The sequence below is a fragment of the Siniperca chuatsi genome, linkage group LG7, assembly GCF_020085105.1.
Source record: "Siniperca chuatsi isolate FFG_IHB_CAS linkage group LG7, ASM2008510v1, whole genome shotgun sequence".
Lineage (NCBI taxonomy): Eukaryota > Metazoa > Chordata > Actinopteri > Centrarchiformes > Sinipercidae > Siniperca > Siniperca chuatsi.
In genome coordinates, this window is record NC_058048.1 from 28,943,976 (window position 1) to 28,960,425 (window position 16,450).

At 39.1% G+C, this 16,450-nt stretch overlaps 1 protein-coding gene across 8 annotated transcripts in view; it reads left to right on the forward strand.

Moving 5' to 3' along the window:
- slc8a2b (solute carrier family 8 member 2b) overlaps positions 1 to 16,450 on the forward strand; it is a 165,196-nt gene that overhangs the window by 91,711 nt on the left and 57,035 nt on the right. The window contains exon 1 of one of the 8 annotated variants that reach the window (XM_044202650.1): positions 10,429 to 10,533. The exons of the other annotated variants lie outside the window; for them this stretch is intronic. The gene's annotated coding sequence lies outside the window, so the exon portion shown is untranslated. Of the gene's footprint in view, positions 1 to 10,428; positions 10,534 to 16,450 lie in introns of those variants that run through there. 8 annotated transcript variants of the gene reach the window in all.

A 16,450-nucleotide genomic window follows, 5' to 3' on the forward strand; every position in this document is an offset into this window, starting at 1 on the left:
GCAGAATGTCCACATCTGGGACAGACCACATCCTATAAATTCCTCTTCTTTTCCTTTCGGCTGTTCCCTTTCAGGGGTCGCCACAGCGAATCATGTGCCTCCATCTAACCTTTGTCCTCTGCATCCTCTTCACTCACACCAATTAGCTTCATGTCCTCTTTCACTACATCCATAAATCTCCTCTTTAGTCTTCCTCTAGACCTCCTGCCTGGCAGCTCCAACCTCAGCATCCTTCTACCAATATATTCACAGTCTCTCCTCTGAACATGTCCAAACCACCTCAATCTGGCCTCTGACTTCCAATGGTTAAAACACTGTCCAGGTCAAATGTAGCCTGGTGTTTGTATTTGCTATAAAAAGAAAATGCATCATGGGATTTTTTATGTTTAGGCGATTTCCCTCACAGGTCTTAACTCCATTGTTAGCCAGTTGCTGCAGACTTGCTGCTAAGTGACCAAAGCAGGATTATAACCAGAGTTAATCTCTCCAAACTGTCAGTTGCAGCAGCTCAGTGGTGTTGGAAAATGGCAGCCTGCCTCAAGTGAAACTAAATGATTTGAGAATGCGTCTCAGAGGAATCTTTGTTAAATTACTGAGGGGTGACTGTGAATGGAAACTTCAATTCAAGATTTTACTCCAAAGCAACAAATATCTGGAGATAGAAGAGAAATCGAGGTGACAGATGAGTTAGTAAGTTAGTACTGGTTGTTAGTAGTAGTAGTTAGCACTGAGGGATGGAAGGCTTTATGCCCTTCAGTTTCCAAATACGGTATGGCCCCACAGAGGAATACAGAAACGAAAATACAAACAAATACACACAAACAGAAAATAGTCTTGTATGCACCTAAAGGACTGATAGCAGCAGACTGACACGCACAGCTGTAATTCCCTGACTGAGCAGCTATTTCACAGCCTCAGGACTACAACTGTGTTTAGAACAGAATACCATAGAAAAACACAGAATACCGAGCAAACACGCAGCCTCGCTTTTCTTTCTATGCTTCTATTTCCTCCTTTCTCCGCCCTATTTAACATCTGCTTTTACACTGCAGTCACTCAGCCGAAGCTCTTATCTAGTGTGGCTTATTGTACAGTGAAAGCACCAGTACTGTTAGCGTGCCTGGGAAAGATTTTAAAAAGGCAGTGAGTGGAGGATGAAGGTACGTACTGAGTGCTGTATTCAGTGCAGAGGTTGTGATGTGAGAGAGTTGTGTTTTTAATCAACGAACCCACGGCTGGGTGACAGTAATCCACACAGAAACAGTGAAAACAGTGGATAATAAATTCACATAGGACATGTCCCCCTTTTACAAATTCAATAAATCAGTTTGAAAGACAGCAGGGGCTCAGATGTTTTGCTACTGGAGGACAAAGTCAGTCAGTTATGTTGAATTGCAATTGAAGTACTCTACATGGTAATAAAACATTTTTAAAAAACTACAACAAAACAAAGAAAGAGAATATATTGGAACAGCAATGATTAAGATACAAATAAATCAATTATCAATTATTGTCACACTGAGATAAGAACACACTAAATCAATAAAAACATTTTTAAATTGAGTTGCTGAAATGAGGCACAGGAAACAGGACAAACTTCAGCTACTGGTCTTTCTGGTTTTATTTTACCAGAATCACAATGAATCAGTGGATTCTGAAGCTTTCAGCTGTATCGCAGCTCGGACATCAGACAATCTTTATTCTGATTTTCAGTCACGTACTCATACTCTCTCCTGTCATGCTCTTGGAGCAGTTTTGGGACCACAGAAAGATTTTGTGTTTGCATTTTTAAGACTATCTTTTTGGGTCAGTGAATTTTAACATGACACTCTCCCATTCCCTCTCTGTGTGTCTCTGCTCTGTCGACTGACACCGACTTGTCTCCTCCAAGAGAACAAGGCTCAGCGGGCATAAAGAAAATGATTGTTGAGAGACCAATTTGCTCCCTGATTTAGCCTCACTTTATCCTAATGAGGGTTTGTGTGAGAAGGAGGGAGAGAGTGGAAAAGAAGCGTGTTTGTTAGCCTTCCTTTGTTATTTGTTTGTCGTCATGAGATGTTTAGTCTCAGTGGACACTGGGAATCCCTCAGTCTGATATTATGATGGCAGGGAGATCAACAGCCTGTATACCAGAAACTAAGAAAGTGTCTTTATAAAGGTTTTATAAGATGAACTAATATTCCTACTGCAGATGTTAATGTCTTTTCATGAGTTTGTTGACAATAAAAAAAAAATTTGCACATTGCCACCCTTCTCCTTTAATCTTTCTCCCAACACGTTTTACATAATAATGCATGTTGAGTCACTTGTGTCCAACCGTGATCTTAAGTTATGTCCTCTCTGCAAGTTGCCAGACACGAGACAAATCCTCTAAACCAACTAATCCTGCATCTGATGGAGGTCAAGAGTTCGGTATAAAAAGAGTATAGTATCATAGCTGGAGTCAGAAACACCATCATTATATTTACTGCTGTGCAATATCCACCGTCTAATAATCTGGTTAATCTGCTGCACTTAAAGTGACATTATTGCACTATTACTTAGTACTTATATTATTACATTGTATTATACCATACATACTTATCAACCTGTAAATCCACTTTTGTGCTTATATCCACTTTGTACTTAATTAATCTTACCTGTATTATAGTGTATTATATTTTGATTTGCATAGTACTTCTATTCCTGTGTGCATTGATGTGATGTGACATTTCCCCTCGGGGATCAATAAAGTATTTCTCATATATATATATAAAATTACTATATAAAAATTCCATTAATGAAAGTAGAAGCATCATCATGGAATGGTTTCTGATCTCAATGTGGACAAAATGCAGACAATCAAAATGGAGATAAATACAAATGCAGTGATTGGTGTGTATCCAACTACAGTAGCATATCCATATGCACATCACATTTATCATCTGTACATGAGAGAGATAGACAGATGCACTGTAGTGTTGTAAAGGGAGCTGGAGAAACACTGGCAGCAGATGGGACAGAGGTTTGGCTGATCAACTAAAATGTTGCAGGAGAGAGCAGAGGAGAGAGAAAATTAGATAGAGAAGGGTTCAAGAAGTGCTGTGGGTCTGCACTACTGCTTAGACTGGATCAAATTACAAATTTGATCCAATTGAATTGGTTTGATTAAAATGTTTAATTAAATGCAAAATGTCACGCTTCAGTGACTTTTATTAAACATCTAGACTTAAAATGTGGTTTGAATTACAAGCAAATTTACTTGAAAAATACATACAGATTGCTGTTCAATTTTAAACAAACTGCCTCATTTGTATAGATCAATACAGCCCTTGGCAATTTTATCAAGAAGTGTGAATGTCTCTCCTCTCTGGAGTGCCAGGCAATCAACAATTAATGCGGTGAAACAGTGAGTCCCATCAAAACAAATGTCCCGCATGCTGTTTGGGCCTTCGGAACAGCAGGGTGACGAATGAGATGAAGAGTCTGGAAGTAAAGATGAATAATTGTACTGGTGACAATAATTTCAGGGTTAGTTTTAGTCTTACATTGAGATCAGAGACTCTGTTAGACTTGAACACATCATTTAGATATTTTTATTGATTCTCGTGTACAGTAAACGCACCAAATCAGTTTTAAGACTCAGTGCCCACTTTTAATATTAAATCCTAGCACAACTCTCTGAATCAAAAGTAATTTTCCCAGGGTGGCTTTCATTGTAACAACGCCACAGGATGTGCAATGTATTTGTCAAGAGGTTAGCACTGCTATTAATCACCAAAAATATGTTTGCAAAACAAAACAACAGTAATTTTGGGAGCTTTCAGTCAGTGGGTGATGTTTAATTTTTGCCAGGTAAGAATGGAACGAGAGAACAGCCTCAGTGAGCTGTTAGATGAAGAGCTGCAGGCGACCGGCTGCACACCTCTAACTCATCATCAAGCTAACAAACTCCTTTTACTGTGCCCTGCTGTTGTGTAGAAAACTACTCGCACCATGAAATCAGATTGTCACAACTTTATGGAAATGATTGACTTTCATCTGCATTAAAACAACATGACGCGATGAATCCTCTCATCCCACAGTTTGTTTGGCTGCACTGTAAACAGATACACCAGTTGCTCTTCTTCTGCTGCATTTCTGACAAGGGAGCTGCAGTAGTAAAACACACTTGCCATTTCCACCATTAACTACAGGTGTTGCCAAATCAACTAGGACTGAAATATTAAGGATTATAATTGTCGGTAGAAAGAAAATAGTTCCTACATGAAACTGCTCACAACAAATCTGTGGATTATCTTGAGTAACCAGGTCATGAATTTTGGAAACAGACATTGCTGTTGAGGTTTTTTTGGCACTTAGAGCACCACAAGACAAGTGCCATATAGTCCCATTATATTCAAAAAATGCATCTCCAAAACTCTGCAACTCACACCAAAACAATCTAGATGGATAAATAACACTACAGGTAAGAGGGAAAATATGTATTTTTGATTTGGGGGTTAATTGTCCCCAAAGCCACGCTAATACTTGACATATTTTTACTTCTGCTTCTTGCATAGCCATGTTTTCTGTATCTTTTTTCAAATCGAATATGTCTGGCCAGCACACCAGCTCCAGACAGCGATACTCACAACTCTCCTGCTACTATAGCTAACATCAAAACAACAGCTTATCTTGGCAAACTAGAAAGTAAACTCAATGTCCATGGGCAAATAATTTAACGTTACCTGACACACAGATCATGGCTGGAATAGTGTTGTGTGGCTCGGTCCGCACAACTTTGTTTATTTCCCATTTACAGAGCCAGGGCCAGGATTAGAATCGCATATTCCACTACAAAGCCCCGAAAGGATCACACATAGAAAAAATATGTATATTGAGGCCACGAAATGCTATTGCGTTGCCACGAGATACAACTCGTTTGCATGTTTTAATTAACTTGAGGCTACGAGATAAGCGTATATAGAGAGAACCGCCTAGAGGGCTTAACCATACGGAGCCAAGAAAAAAAACTTCACAGAGCCAAACATATATGTCAGCTTTTAAAAAGAAACTACTCAAATATTTTATACATTTACCGCACATTCTCTATTTACTGTAGCTTAAATGAATAATTCACAGACACTGGAAATGTTCTTCCACCATTGGCCTTGGTCGTGTTGTTTAATCCCCTCCACTTCTTTTTCGGCAGGCTGTAATGCAGGCCATCCACGATTTCTAGTTGATTCTAGTTTATTGGTGCACTTAGCAGAAGTTCTGTGTAAAAGCTTTTGCTGAATGAATGAAACAAATTAAAGTTAATGTGTTTTAGCGAGCAGCACACTGCTTAATGCTCTCTTCATTAGTTTGAAGTTGTGAAAGACTGAAACATCATAAAGGTTTCTCATTGGTAGACACACCAACCTTGTGTTGATGCAGCCTTCTATATATATATATGTGTGTGTGTGTGTGTGTGTGTGTGTGTGCGCGTGCGTGCGTGCGTGCATGCGTGCCACCACAGCTTTTGGTTTATGTTAATGAATAATTCTGGTTTATTTAAACTTTTTCATAGTTTTGGCTCTCACTTCGGGGTTGTGATAACTTTGTACGCAAATAGTTAATTGCTGTTTTAGGGCCAGAATAATTTGCAGTCAGATAATCAGACAGGTTGTAAGTAAACAGTTTAGCCACGATTATCTAAACCACGTTATCTGGAAGTAAAACTGAGAGTCAGCGCAACTATAATGTTGATAATAATCCCTTATTATCCAGACCTCTCCGGTCAGGACAGGTCTGCTTTCTGTCCCCAGAATCAAAACTAAACATGGAGAAGCAGCGTTCAGTTTTTATCCACCACATATCTGGAACAAACTCCCAGAAAACTGCAGGTCTGCTGCAACTCTGTTCTTTTAAATCGAGGCTGGAGACTTTCCTGTTTGCCGCTGCCTTTTATTAAATCAAATGATTTATTTCTTACACTGCACTGTAACTTTTACTCTCCTGTTTTATCTTGTTTTTATTTTCTATTTAACTCTAAGTATTTTTAAATGTCTTTTTATATTGCTCTATGTTGCTTTTATGTTTTATGTAAAGCACTTTGAATTGCCTTGTTGTTGAAATATATATACACATAAACTTGCCTTGCCTTGCCTTAGTACTCAGGAAAAAAGTACGCAAACATCTACAGCCAGGAAACTCTGACGGATGTTTACACCGGACAGTTTGGATGCTGATTTTACCATTCGCCTTCATTTTCTTTTTCAAATAAGTTTGCCAAAACTGGGGTTTGTTTACAACCATTTGCCTAACCCTAACCAAACCTTAACAACATGAGGGAGATCAAAAATATTCATATGAGTCATTTGTAATGGTTTTGGAAAGCACTGAGAAATGATGTCGTTGTAGGTGTTGTTTTGGAAGACAAATAACTTCGAAGGACTTGTTGATCCCTAACAATTCTGACTATTAATAAAGTGTTTACATTTGGTTGTTTACCTATTGTAAAGTGTATAAGGTATATAGAGCATTCGTATCTAAAGGGGAAAAACTATGAAAGGAAAAACTAAAGCTGCAGTCCATTAAGTAATTACCTTTGTGTCTTAAATTAGATTGGTTGGTGTTGGTACTTAACACATCAGATACTCTGTCACTTCTTTCCTATGAGAGAGAAAGAGTGTGAGAAATTGAGAAAGAGGTAGAGGAGAGACTGAGGGATAGGAGAGGTGTGTGTGTGTGTGTGTGTGTGTGTGTGTGTGTGTGTGTGTGTGTGTGTGTGTGTGTGTGTGTGTGTGTGTGTGTGTGTGTTGAGGTCCTGCTGGTTACACAGATGCCTCCATTTGTGTATTTGCCAATCACTGTTGACATCTCCTCCCAAAAGGGCACCACACCCACCTATGAACACACACACCAACCCTGTCGCCAGACAAAAATGTCAATATTGGACAATTTTACAATAAAACACATTATGTTCAATGTCAACATTTTTTAAATTCTTGCTTTCTATTATATCATCACATAGCAACTCCAGTGTGGTCAGGGTTTGGGAAAGACCATGGTTATGGTTAATAAAAAGACAAACAGTAATCACATGTCTGTGACGGGAGGCAATGAAAGTCGGACACACCACACACTCATCCACTACCCCGACATCCACACACTTACTGTCTAAACGTGTAGAATCGTCCAGTATGGGTGCAATTCCTATGGATACTGGGCTGCACACACAGAGAAACAATGGAGAACAGGGACTACGTCTTTGGTAGAAAATAGCTCTGATGAAAACTGTTCACGTATTACATATATGTCCAAATCTGGGCCAATTAAACCAAAACTATGTGCATGGCTAGATATCTGTAGAGCTAAGTGAAAAGCCATGTTTTTGTAATTTAGATCAACCGAACCTTCAATTTCAACAGTTAATGGAATAGAATAGAATAAAAAGTCTAATATATTGAAATATATACATCAGATATCCTTCTGATGTTTCCCCCTTGTCAAGTCAAGAGCAGAAGGTGTTATTGTCACATACACACAGGTGCACACTGGGCTGTTGCTGTTTTCCTCCTTCCAAGCACAAAGGCTGAATCATTCATTAGCATCCCTGACAGCTGGGTTTCCTTGATGTCCTCTTGAGAAACGCTTTATAATCATTCCCTCCTAGAAATTAGCTGAATCAAAATTTACAGCAGGGAAAGCTTTTCACTGCCAGCTGGCTTCAGCTGATATTACAGAGGTGTCTGATGAAGGCCAATCACTCATCAAATTTCCTTTGACTTGGTATATGGGATGAGAAAGTGGCCACAGAGGGGGAGGATGTGGTGTGTGACAGAAAAAGAGAGGAAAATGGATGCCGCATGCTGGGAAAGGATCCAGCTACACCCCACCACCATCAGTGCAGAGGCTGTACATATTCCTGATAGTGATTTCATTTCTCGCCTAATGCTAACTTATTCGTGTTCATATATAATCAGAATCAGAATCAGAAATACTTTATTGATCCCCGAGGGGAAACTCTTTCGTTACAGCTGCTCACTGTCACGTCAATGCACGCTTGAGAATAGAAGGAATAACAATCACGAATCACCTTCAAGTGTGGGAAATTCAACGCAAAGTGTGTGTAGTTAAGAAATTGAAACATCTTTTCAACTGATTAAATGTTTTAAATGTAGAAATGATCAGTAGGTTCAGTTGTTAGTTTGAATTCTCAGCAAAAATGTGGAAGGAGGGAAAAGACAGGAGGGGAGAGTTTAACAAACCACTTCACCCTACAGTACTTAGTAAATCGTCCCTTGGTGAGGTAATTAACCCCTTATATCTCCAGTGGAGCTTCTCAGTGGTGAACAGCAGAATGCTGGTTGTACTGGGCAACTCCCAGGTGTGACTGGGAGTTGGCTGTCAAGCACTGGTTCTGAACTGGAACTGGTTCCATTTTTATAAGAACCACCGATGCTTTTTTGATTCCACACATTAGGGCTTATTTTGATTATTGATTAATATGCTAATGATAATTATTTTCTCAATTAATCATTTAGTCTATGAAACTGTACAAAAATTGTTAAAAAAATAAAATAAAATAAAATAAATGGCATTTATAATTTCCCAGAGGCCACAATAATGTCTTCAATTTGTTTCATTTTGTCTCATTAACAGTCTAAAATCTTAAGAGATGCAATTTACTGCCATATATGACAATATTAGTATAATATGGTTGAGAAGCTGGAACCAGAGAATGTTTGGCATTTTTCCATTATCAAAATGGTTGCAGATTCATTTTTAGTCGATCGACTGATCGTTGCAGCTCTACAACATATTTATTTCAGAAAACAAAGTTTGGACCAACTGTGCTTGGAGCTACATAGATCACCTGTCATGCAGGCTTCATGGCAACATGGCAAAGGAGCCGCAGTCAAGACTGTGGCTAATGCCGCATTCATGTCATGTCAGAGTTATCGTAATTACCAGTTTCAAGTCATTTCAACACACAAGTCAGAATTTTGACCGGAAAAGTGACATTTTTCTGAAAGCCCAGATATATCCGACACATAATACTACTGAAGTGCCTGAAAACCAAACAAAAATCGATGCCTCACGTTAGCCAAAGTCCATTACTCATAGTAGTTAAACCCAAATTTAATGAATTTTGTGCTATATTGTCCGTGCACAGTATTTTAACCCTTCATCAACAACTCAGCAGTCACACAACCATCTTGAGGTGTTTGATGGCGTGAAAGCTTGTCAGTAATACAGAAAATAACTGAATGCAGGAAGGAACATGGAAGTACATGACAAGGACGTTACTGCAGCATGACATAAGAATGCAGTGTTTTTGTGGTCTCTGGTCATAGTCATGATGCCCCTGAATCAGCAAATGTTAGCACGCACAACTCAAGGAAAATCATGTGTAAAACAAAGAGCATGCTACTTGTATGGCAAGATCAAGAATATTTATATTTTTCTGTTTTACTTTTTAGCCAAAAAGAATCTCAAAGTACTTAGTCATTTATAACAAATGATATGTTATATGATATGTTTGTGGCTAATAAAGATAGAAATATGGATATAACGGGAACCAGAATCCAAATCAGAATTGATTAAAGTCTACATGATACCAGCCACTAGTCTGTGATAAAGAGAAACATTTTTGTGCTGCAAATCTTCTCAAGTAAATAAAGGTTAAAACCAAAAGAGCAAGTCCTTCTTATCACATTGTGATCTCATTAGACAGAGTGGTCTACTGCCTCTGATCTGCAGATTAAAGCCCTAAAGCCTCAAACACTTTTAATCTAGACCGCCTGATGTTTTGGCAGCGGCTAAGAGATCGAACAAATAGTCCTTCACAAAACAAAATGCTGCAAACGAGGAACAAACAGAGCGAGGAAAGGGAAGGTGAGAGGGAGGGCATCAGGTGAGTTGTTTATTAACCAACTGAAGGGCCATTTTCTCCTGCCTGGAGTTTATCCCGCTGTGCTTCTGCGTCTTTGTCTTTTCATCGTGCACTCACACAGGGCAAAGTAATATTTTATAAGTTTGATTGAGGACTTTTTTGATGACAGTAAAATGACCTCCTGCCAGCTGAAGGACAATTTCACTGACAAATTGTAGCCAGTTTGCAAAGTTGGAAAGCTTGTGTTTGTGTGCCACAGAGGAAAATGAACATTAAGAGGGAGAAGAAGTGTGAGAGACTGACAGACAGAGAGAGAGAGGACAGAAATAGGCCGAGAAAAACACCAGGGACAGAAAAGCCTCTCTCTTCAAAAGTGTATTGCTGCCACAACTAATGCTGTCTGCTTTTAAAAGAGTAGAGACGAGTCTTTTAGACTGCTGACTGTTTTCTAAGACCCTCCGAGTGGCAGATGTCCTTGAGCCTTTGCCAAATGCTTCACAACTTTCAGCTTTTAACCCTGCTTTAACCCTGCAGGCCTGCAGAGGTCCCACATCCTCTGGTTTTCTGTTTTTCCCTCAGTGCATACAGGATAACCACTGAGAATGCTGTTTCCTGCCTTCAGTAGACAGTAACAGAGGTGACTGAAAGATCCCTGACCAGACTCAGACCTGGGATGCTGCATTTATATGGTCAGAATCTTAAAACTCCTGCGACACCAGCATGCCTCTTTGTAAACTAGAGTTAGCAGTGCATTTTGTTTACATTGTGTCTCCATGCCACTGCTGGCTCAACTGTTCATCAAATACCTTCACCAGCCCACTCAGAGGCTTAAAGGCTAAAGGAGCATTTCTGATGCATCGCCAACCCCCGCTCCTTTCAGTAATAAAATAATATTAAAGATTCCCTCCAGACGTCTTAAGACCTGAATAATCTTTTGTAAAAGTTCACTAAACTACTTACAAATTCTTAAAAGCACATCTAGTCCTTTTCCCTTATGTGTGCATGTCCTGACCTGAAAAATAGCAGCATTGGTCATTTGTTGAAATGTTTAAAATAACCAATGTTTTTCTCACAAATTATGCGAATAATGATTGCTGTTGTGAGGGAAAAGACACATCACTCTGTAAAACTACTCTATGGCTGCGAGGGGACTGTGACTTTTTGTAGTTCAGCAGACCAACAGAGTGGCCACTTGGCTAGAGAAACGATTAGTTGATTAGTTGCGTTACATCAATTTCAGGAGAATCTCCCAACTCTCGTGCATATCAGATCAATAATTGAAGCTGACCATCTTAATAGTTCTGCATCAGGGCTTCCAGTATTTTGAGCATGTAGCTTGTGAAAACTAAGGTGTAAGTCAGTAGGCCACAGCTGTTGTTTCAATGTGTCAGATACATTTAATCAACATTTCATATCCAGTGCTGTTCATCTAATTTTCAGGTTGTAGCTACAGGTTGAGAACATTGATTAAACTGCCACTCAAAACAAGTGTTTCTCCCCTCTCAGCCACCAAAAGGTGATTTAAGATCTTTGAGTTTAGTTATTTATAACTTAAGTTACTTACAAATGGTGGAAATAGAACTTAATTAGATTGGATTAGGGATTAGAAAGAATTCAGAATTCATAAATAGATTCGATACTGGATTTGGATTTGATAAAATGTTATCAAAGTGATAGATCAGAAAATGCTTATATGGAGTCATTTTTGGATCAATATATATATGTCAGATACCTACTTTGTCATTGTGTTATTAGGACTTGTTGCACACTTGCTGTGGACAGATGAGGACACTGAAATCTGCTGGACATGATGGATTGTGATACTTTATGCATGATTGTCTGTGGGATGTTTTTGCTCTGTTTATTTGCAAACAGCTTGTCGGCATTTCCAGCTAATGCCCCTCCACTGGAGCGCCCGAGTTCAAACCTCCATGACAGCAAGCATTCACCACACTGAAATACACACTAAATCCCTAACGGCTCCAGAGCCTGTTTTGAAGCTGACCTCTGACCTCCCCATGGAAGGTGACACACAGAAAAAAAGAATTACCCCCTCAGGGATCAATAGGGTGAAACAAGAAGCACAGTTAGTCTTTTTTAGACACCAGAACAAAAGTATACATTTTCTGAGTGAGTATTATTAGACTCACACTGCAGTGGTTCAGTCCTCAGAGCATTAAATGGAGCAGCGCCTCCTTCCCGGAATCCTAAAACAAGGGATTTAAATTTAAATTTCACTGGAGGTAAAGGCTGACATTATTTGAGAGGTGAAACAAGATTGTGTGTGAGCATTTGAGTCGATCAAAGAAGTCTTGAGCATCTTTAGTTGTTCGATAACATGTTATATACTGCATCAGAAAGACTTTAATAGTCACAATTATTCTGGTTTTAATGCTTTGACTGAAGGAAGTAACTGAACCGAGAATATAATAATTCATTATTCACTTGTTATTGACATATAAACACATCGGAAGTTCAAAAAGAAGACCATTTTTTTAAACTCCATTCAATTCAATTCAATTTTATTTATATAGCGCCAATTCATAGCAGAAGTTATCTCATTGCACTTTTCCTATAGAGCAGGTCTAGACCGCACTCTTTATAATATTATTTACAGAGACCCAACAAATCCCACCATGAGCAAGCATTTGGCAACAGTGGCTCTCACTCTCTGTCCCACTCTTCCTTTGAGAGGCAGAAACCTTGGACAGAACCAGACTCAATGGTGGGCGGCCATCAGAGAGAGAGAGAGAGAGAGAGAGAGAGCAAATTCAAATTTGCTATTATTCTAAATGTTGCTCACATATAACAAGAAGTACATAAAAAGCGAGTCTTGAACAGGATGAAGGTTGGTTTAATTGGAAACGCTGGGCTCCTGGCATGGTGGGATAAGCTCCAGCCCCTGTGACCCTAAACAGGATGCAGAAAATAGGCTCCGTGTTGCACTGATTTTGGGACCAGGACCTGTGCTCTTAAAGAGACTTGAAATAGTTCTGTCAGTGTTTCACCTCCTTCTCTTGGTTCAATATGTTATCAAATCTAAGTGCGTTGTCTTTAAAGTTTGTGTGTTTGTTGCTATGGAAACCTGTCTGGCTGTAATGAAATCCTTAGCCTGCCCCGTCGGTTTCAGCACAAATTACTTATTGATATTGAACATAGATTTGTCATTTACGGTGTGATTTGTTCAGCGGAGAATGGAGGGAGGTAGGGTTGACTGAGCTGCCTTTAAACAAGAAAAGAGAGAGCAGAAGTGTGTGTGATTCGGCATGCCAGAGCTCATTACTGTGTGCATGTGTGAGGGTGGAATTTCAATGTATTCTGATCATTTTTTATTGAATGTTAGATTTAAACTTAATGACAACACGTTCAGAATTAAATTCCTTAATATGGAGTAACTATAATGACTGCTGGTGCTCCGTGCGTAACCACAGAAACAGCAGCAGAGGTCAGACCTCCGCTGTGTTGATTCTTGAAGGCAAATTAATGGTTGAGTGTCAAAATTTCATTGTAGCTACGAATTAGGTTCAGCAGAAAGTTGCCTGCTGCTAATCATTGCACACAGAAAACACATCTGTTTCATTAAATACACGTCACAGCTGTGTGGTACGTTGTGATGTGTGGTATTAGGTACATTTAAACCTTTTTATATATATAAAACCTGCATCATCATCAGTGTTTGGCTTGGCATCCATTTCCATTTCAGCATGAGTATTTTCACTTTTAATACTTGAAGTAGATTTTCCTGATAATACGCACATACTTTTACTTAAAGGTGTTGTATGCGACATTCACTGCCACTAAATGAGCACCAGCATCTCAGACCAAAACAAATGGGCGCTACAGATGTCCTGAGCTGATCCTGTATCAGGGCCTATCAGGGCCAATCCGGACATATTTTAATGGATCGGTACTGGTTAAAATAAAACCGATCAAAAGCCAATCCTTTATTTCTGAACCTCAGCCTGCTGGTGCTGCGGCGCTGCGGCATTTCACTGTATATTCAAGTGAAAATAAGAGAGTGTGCATGAGAAAAATGATTTGGTCGCACGGGTGATTGACTCTGTTCTGAAACCCGGGTTGGTAAAATACGCGGATTTGAAACTCTGATGCTAATGAAGCTGTTATGTCCGTGCAAAAAGCAGTTCGCTAGCAGCTTCTCATTTTTGGACGGTGCAAAACATTGCATTCACGGATCGCTTCACATCAGTTTCAGGAGTCACATTCTCCCAATTAAACTTTTATTTGTATCAAATCAGTAATTTCAGGTTATCAACTTCATACTTTTGAATCAGGAACTTTAGTATTTGGATCAAGTAGCCTGTGAAAAAGAAGGTGTGTAAGATTTACTCTACACCTGTTATTTCAATGTGTCAGACTCGTTATTAGCAGATACCCAATATTAAAGGATGGATCGGGGTCAAAAAAACTTGATCAGGACATCCCTGATCTTGTTACTAAGTGTGTTGACTGAAATGTAACTGTGCACAGGGCGACACAAGACCACCACAACTGCAACGGGTCAGGTTTGGTCTCTGTTTCCCCGTCTTACTGTTCAGCGCTCTCACACGTTTCCGTTGCCTTGTGTTGATGCAGTGCAGCAGGCGAACACTGTGACGTTCAGCTCCTGTTGTACAGCCAGGCGGTCAGTCTGTCAGCCTGTTATATCGAGTGCCAGCTACACCAACAGGCCAACACACAGCAGAACCCACAGCTTAAGCACAATGTTTGTGCGTATAGCAGAGGCGCCCCTTGGTGCTACAGAACACACATATTACAATAATGGGTTTGAATTCACCTTTCTGCCCGGTCACCACTAAATGGAATTAATAGGAACAGACCTATCAGCATCAGCAATCATTGTTTAACGCACTGTTTAAATGGCTGTTTGATAGTGGAGGATTACAGTCAGAGGCACTTACTGTAACATGCATGATGGGAGAGGAGAGATCAGATATACAGAGCGAGTGAGAGAGGCATCGACAGAGATAAGAGAGGGAGGAGAAAGCCGGAATGAAACAGTAGAAGAAGAGCATGTACAGTATGTGAGTGCGAGTGTGTGTGTACTTGTGTGTGTGTGTGTGTGCGTGTGCATGACTAAGGAGAGGAATGTAATGTAATATTACGCAGGCAGATACAGACACCCATATTTTCTGTTTTTATTTCATGATATAAGCGAAGAAAGTGGATCTGTTGTGTCTCACTGAAACCTTTAACTTAAACAGTTGGTTCAAGAAAACAAACATAAATTCACTTCCCTCTAGTGGAATCTAGCCATGCAGATAGCTTTGGTTTTATTTGTCAAGGTTTTGAGATACCTGTCTCTGAGATTTGTTCCTCTGACCCACTACAATGGAGGTGAATGAAATGTTCAATTGGTACACTTCCAGTTAATAATTAATTGCTAGTGAAACATAGTGTTGGGAGTAACGCGTTACTGTAATTCTACTACTTTCAGCAGTAACTAGACATGTAACTAATTACATTTTTCAAATTAAATAACGCAATTACAAGTACTGAACTTTAACTGCGCTCATTATTCGTTCCTTTTGTCTCACCTGAAAATAGTGGACAACTGCACAGAATAGCAGACAAACGCAGCCTATTCCCCGGATTTTCCAGTTTATGATCTCACGTCACCTGACCTTATGGTGGCGCAAAACAGTTCAGGCCATGTGAGCTCGCTTTTCATCATCGTGATTGTAATGTTTCTAATATAAACTGAAGAAACTTTGGTTCATCAACTACTGTAGCAACACTCGATTAACATGCATCCAGCTTCGTGTGAGTCTTCTTCTACTAAATACTACTGTCTAACCAAGTGTAGCTGACAGGTAAGAACGCTAGTTGTTGCTGCCCTCTGGTGGTCGGGAGTATTAACTCCTATCAGTGATAATGGGTACAACGATAGATATAATTTGACAGTTGTCACTAAAATAATATAGCAATGTGTGCATAAAATTATTCAAGCAGACAAAGTAACGCAAAAGTTACTTTCTCAAGTAACTGATTACTTTTATAAACAGTAATTGGTAAAGTAATTCAATTACTTTAGAGAGAAGTATTTAATAACTGTAACTAATTATTAAATTTCAGTAACTTGCCCAACACTGAACATAGTATTTTAGTCAGTGCACAATAGGTCAGCTGTACAACTGTGAAATTAGTTTATAGGCATCATACAATTTAACAAATATGAAAACTAAAATTTCCAAAAATAGATAAACAACAAATTAATATTTATGAAGCAGTTATTTTAAGGAAATTCCCACTTACCCTTTAATCAGTACCAAATCAGTTCTTTCCAGGAAACTTCCTGGGAAACTATTAGTACATTAAGGACCTTTAAAATAAAGCGTTCCCTCAGTTTTCTTTGAAACTACGTACTTTCCAGGAATAAATTGTGCCGATATAAATATACACACACACACACATATATATATATATATATATATATATATATATATATATATATATATATATGTATAGTGGATTATGCAGAGTCACTGTGCTTCAGGAAATAAACGTTGCTGGTCAATTTTTTGGGGTGAACTGACCCTTTAAAGGGTTTCCATAATGACAAAGCAGCAGAATGTGTGAAAGACAAGT